The sequence below is a fragment of the Bolinopsis microptera genome, chromosome 11 (genome assembly GCF_026151205.1).
Source record: "Bolinopsis microptera isolate Bmic1 chromosome 11, MBARI_Bmic_1.0, whole genome shotgun sequence".
NCBI lineage: Eukaryota > Metazoa > Ctenophora > Tentaculata > Lobata > Bolinopsidae > Bolinopsis > Bolinopsis microptera.
In genome coordinates, this window is record NC_087082.1 from 18,014,130 (window position 1) to 18,020,129 (window position 6,000).

Below are 6,000 nucleotides of genomic sequence, written 5' to 3' on the forward strand. Positions count from 1 at the left end.
GACCGTGATTGTTTTATTGACTACGAGAATATATCACTTGTGCTCCACAGATCATGGTATCGTTGTGTTAATCGCAGTCCGGGCTTGTTTTATTAAATACTTTTCAAATTTTACAGAGTACATCAATAAATTAATATAAAATAGAATCGTTCAAAATATTGCCCCTATCTATAAAATAAGATGGGCACCCAAACACGGTAAACGCATGGTGAACTATGTCCGCAATTACTTGGACCCAATACATCAAATCAATCTAAATCCAAAACTTATCGAAAATCTATTTAAGGACAAACAAATCAATGGTGAATAACTGTGGATATACAGATAAAATTGGTATTTGAATTCGTCAAATTTCAGATGTTTTATAATGACATTTCTCAGAAATGTTTTCTTGTGCCATTTCTCAGACATTTTTTCTTGGGTAAATTTCTATTGATCCCGTTTGATGCGACAAGGAAAAGGTTCTTATCAGGAAAGGAATTATTCAACGTTTCAATGTGACAACATCGTATTAATGATCTACAAATATTTCTATCAAATTCCTATCCAAGAAAAATGTCAACTATGCAACTCATAAATAATATTCCAATCCGGATTTTAAATTTCTCAGAAACCTCAGGATAATATCCACCCTTTATTAATATTATAGCTCATATTTATTAGGGAGCATCACGTTCTTACTAACTCACTTATGTTCAAACTTACCTGATTTACAATCAGACATTGTACTTTTCGACCAGATTTCTATCAGTATTTCAATCGATCGATGGAAACACATGGGCGACGAGCGTAATTCTTGTATACCTTATGCTTTATCGACATCACTGATGTTTTTACTGATGTCATCAGTAAAAACACAACTCATTCCTACTTGATTCTTGATTAAAGTACATTTAATACCCCTTATCATGAGCTGTTGTGATCTTTTGTAACTCACACTATTAATTTATGCGGCCACCACTAAACCCTTTGAAACTGATAGTGTCTATATATGATAATACACTAATAATAGCAAATGTAATCAAAGTGCGTTTAATGCTCGGATCTCTCTCTCTCTCTCTCTCAGATAAGAGTTGACACACGTTGCAACCCCTTATCGGCGGCCTCCTCGTGTAGCAAGATAAGAGTCATTTGTAGTCATTTGTAGTCATTTGTAGTCATTTGTAGTCATTTGTAGTCATTTGTAGTCATTCGTAGTCATTTGTAGTCATTTGTCGTTCCTGTAGAGCGCCCAGTTGCCAACTATTCTGATTAAACAAGGCGACCCCTGTTGTAGTAGAGTCATACAGAGTAGACTAATGACACACAGTATTAAGCTACTGATAAAACTAGCGCAAAAAACTAAATATATACACCCTGGTATTATATATACTGCATTGGATCCACCGTAGATAGCCTCATAATCCAACAACAATCGTTATTTACAAGACTTGCTCTTTGCCTATACCTGCAAAACTTGCTCTTTGCCTATACAACCTGCCTCATGATTTTACTGAGCCCGGAAGAATGAAAGAGCTGAGGACCTCTGCTCAGGACCTCTGCTCCTGGCATGATTATCTACAAGTGTCACGTGACATATTGCTGGATTGTATAGGGAGTGTAGGAGCAGCTGACTGGAATCACTAGATCTTTACCCTCATCGCAATCCATTAATGAATGCTACATAATGTTTGGTCGGCAAGTTATGGTTATTCGTTATGTTACAGGTACCTCCTCGCCTTTGATTACTGTCTTGAAATTGGCGTATACGAGAGATTTGCAGGTTTTATCGTAACATCTCGGGGATGTTACGTTTACTTGTGTCAACGCGAGGTTTGTGGTTGTTTATACTTTTATAAGCCCCCCACTTTCGAAGCGGTAATGAGCGTTGTAAATACACCCCTGGCAGCTGATCTGCTCGCTTAGGAATAGTGTGAGTAGTAGTAACTGGTCCTCCAACTAGTATACTCGGTGTTAAAGCTAGTTTATAAACATCTCAACATCTGTCTATACTTTATATGGATACACTCTGCTGCGTACCTGGTTTATAAACCCCGCAGTTTGCACGTGCACAATAAGGTTCGGTTGTTTGCTCGTGCATAACTATTATAGTTGTCAGGGGAAACCAATGGCAGAGTTAACTTTTTCAAAAGTTAATGAGATAATTGTTGTCTCTGAAATACACGTGCAATATTAAACCTTGTAGACATGGTACGGTATATGTGTCTTACTTCTAGCGCTGTTAAAGTTTAGACTGCAGCATTTCCTTATGCTCTTATATAATAGAGTAATAGGGACAGCTGCTGCTGCAGAGGCGTCTTATTTCGTTCACGTTTTGGCGGCATGTGCGTGCTATTACGATGAAATTAGGACATGTCCTAAGAGTAAACCAAGCTTTACATAATATTAGCAATTAGGCTACACGCAAAGCTCTGGTTGTACTTATATTGTGACGTTCTCTGCGTACTTCCATGTCATGTTTTTAAATAACCAAGGTTTTGTATAATCATACTTACGTGACAGTAAGTAATTCCTACTGTATACAATATACAAATTATTATACATGTTGATGTTGTAAAACTTTGAAGGCCATGCATATATTTCAGTGATGGACACGTGACCAATTAACCCAAAAAAAGAGTTTTTTCTATTTCAAGAGCTCGCAAGATTCATATGCCAAAATTAGACTTCCACTAAGTTTGCTGCACGCTAGGACCAGCTTTATACAGCTGTAATATTGTAACTATTGTACTATTGTACTATTGTAGCACTAGCAGCCCACGCATCATAGTCCCACTAATATGGATAGCAGCATATTTTGGTCTTTGCAAGGCCAAACGATTATTTATTCTGTATCGCAAAGAGTATATGCCGATGCGTTTATTGTTTGCCGATCATGATATGAATTTAAGGATTTTATTTGCATCCTATAGTCTATACCTGCATCAACTCTGAGACGCATTACTATTTATCACGTCGTGTTATTATCGTTAATCCGGCTAATATAACGTAATTTATGGCACATGTAGTGATGCAGTGCTTTTAATTAAATAAAGTGTAAATTATATAAAGAATGAAGAAATTTGCGTATAGGAACATATTGGGTAGCATAAATAATATTGGTGTGCAGTTATTAACTATACGATCGTATGAAATATGAATACGCAGTATGCAGTATGAATAATAGTGGGGTTCAGTTATTAACTATACTATCGTATGAATAGGTAGTATGAATAGTAGTGGTGTGCAGTTATTAACTATACTATCGTATGAATAGGTAGTATGAATACTGAATAGTAGTGGTGTGTAGTTATTGACTACTGAAGTATGACAGGTTCATGTATACTTGCTGACAACCATGACGTCACGACCCAATAACAGAGCCATCAGAACAGCTTGTGCAATTCACTATAATCATATAATAATATAGTGTTATTAGTATTTCCCGCAACCAGATGATCCAGTTGCTGTTGTTTGCAGCCAGCAGCTGGTTGAGTTGTAGCCACGTTGTAGCCAAGTTTGTGTGATTGATATGAAAATCGTATTTTTTAAATAATTATCTCTAATTTAGGAAAATATTGTTTGTGTAAGTTTGAATATGCTTCTTCAGAATCTTGTATTGAAATTATATATTGATTTTTAGTGAAATCTTTATAAAGTTTAATAAGATTCTCATGTCAGAAAAACACATAAATTTTAAATATTTGTATAGTCCTATTAAATATACACATAACTATAAGTTCCTTGCATAAAATCAGTTAAGTAAAATCATGTAAAATGTCAAATTATAACTTAATAAAGTTTGTTAAGACATCAAACTTTCAATTTCGCAGCAATACTTGATTTTATTTCAATCGAACCATCAAATTTGTGCGATCATTTTTAATTTAGAAATTCTAGGAAAAGTAGTTGATATCATGATACCTGGGGGTTTTTGATATATATCAGGATAGTTCACGTAATACCACTACCAGATGTTTCAGTTTCACAGTAATTTATTGCTGTCCGAATTAACTGACCTAAATCATATAATGGCCTAACGACATGACCGCGTTATTCTTTCCCAAGCTCGTAAATTGAGGTCTTTACTCATTTAATTCGTATCATATTCTCGGGATATTTAGTTTATCGCGGGGAGTTTTGCTCTGTCAGTTTTGTGATTACCCGTCACTCGATAATAGGTTTTACATTTACTGCACTATAAAGTCGATTTATTTGGTTAAACATCTGCATCAGGAGTACAGGCTGGGGTGTAGGAAGCGGGGGGGGGGGGGGGGGGCCATCGCCCCCCCCATAAAATCTGGGCAAGGGGCCAAAAAGGGCCAACTTTTTTATTTAGGTTTCAAAAAATTTTGAAATATTTTTTCGGTTTTCGAAAAGGGTCCTACCCTTCGCTATACGATTTTAGACTCGATGGTTCCCCTTTGTAATGCGATCTCGGAAGGCAGGCCTTCCTTTCGCAATACGAGCTCGGAAGCGGGAGCTCTGCATTCAGATAAAAGGTACGTATCAAGAATGACTGGGACCAGACATTTTCTAAGTCAACATTTTCAAAGTTTTTCTAGAAACTACTTTTGTTCATGTTTCATGCTACCTTGATCATTATGACTATGAGCTGAAAATATTTTGATTGGTTTCATTATATACTTATATAGAACGCGTAATAATTGGCCCGCGACCGCAGATTTGAAGGAAAATATGCGACTTTGGTCCCCAGATTTAAAGGAAAATGTGCAATTTGTCGCGAGGATCTGAGAAAATCGCAATTTGTCGCGGCAAATAAACGTGAAAATCGCAATTTGTCGCGGAGAATGGGAAAAATCGAAATACCGTACGAGCCGCAATTTCCTTTTGTCCTTGCCCAAAATTTTTTTGTAATTTAGTCTTAGGTGCGAAGCCCCCCGCCCCCCCCCCCCCCCCCCCCCCCCCCCCCCCCCATGAAGAAAATCGTTCCTACACCCCTGAGTGCAGTACTTTGAACTGCAATTGGATGATCTCCCCGATAAATCACACTTCTTGCCACAATTTTTATGTTCGGTCATTTAATCTAGAGTCAAGATCTTCCTGTCAAAATTTAAATTTAATGAGTTTGTCTATTCCAGACAAAATTAATCAACTTCCGATGAACGAAATTAGTTGATCAACGGATGAAAGTTGATTTATGCCAGCGGACTTCACAGAATCTGACTGTTAGCAAGATTCAAATGAAACTTTAACTTTGTAATGAGCTCAGTCGGCTTCCAGTTTCTTAGTTTCTTATAGAGATTAAATGAGCTGATTAAAATATACTGATCGTATAAAGAGGATCAGTTATAAACCTTCAGGCCGGGTTAACTCATTATACCGGCGTTTAGTTCTGCTACAATCAACATGGTCACAGATACCAACTTGAACTAGAACACTAACTAGTTCGACTGACCACTGTCATGATGGCCATGTGACAACTTTAGAACGAGTTGCGAGCCTATATAATTGTGCGGGACGCATTCGTATCGCAATATGAAATTTGGCAACTCGCGAATTTGTTTCAGTTAAATTGTACCCATATGTTCAATATCTTTGTTTCTTTGATCTCAACGCAATGAAAAGTTAGTGGGCTCATAAATTTGAAAATAGCATGTTATAATAAGTCGGAAAGAGTTTTTGGCTGGTACTGCTTATAGTTATAATTATATATGTGTTCAGTAATTTTGAATTTTCTAAAATTGTTGATTCGAAAAAAAAAACCCCAATTTTATGGCTAAGCCTTAATTCCATGTGGACATTCCTGTCCACTTACCACTCACCACTCACCACTCGCCACTCACCACTCACCACTCACCACCCACCACTCACCACTCACCATGGAGCTAATAATTTTACAATGAGTTGAAATTCCAAATAATGGTTGCAATGCCTAAAAAGGTCATAATTCTGAAATTTCAGAATATTTTACCAGGCTCATTCTTTAGAGGGATCAGGGTAGATCCATGACTCGGATGATAATTTGCAATTAAAATCAAACTTAACGAGTCTCGGGGC

At 36.9% G+C, this 6,000-nt stretch overlaps 1 protein-coding gene across 1 annotated transcript in view; it reads left to right on the forward strand.

Moving 5' to 3' along the window:
* Positions 1-6,000, forward strand: part of LOC134823189 (polyunsaturated fatty acid 5-lipoxygenase-like) — a 1,185,970-nt gene that overhangs the window by 460,709 nt on the left and 719,261 nt on the right. The gene's annotated exons all lie outside the window — the stretch shown is intronic.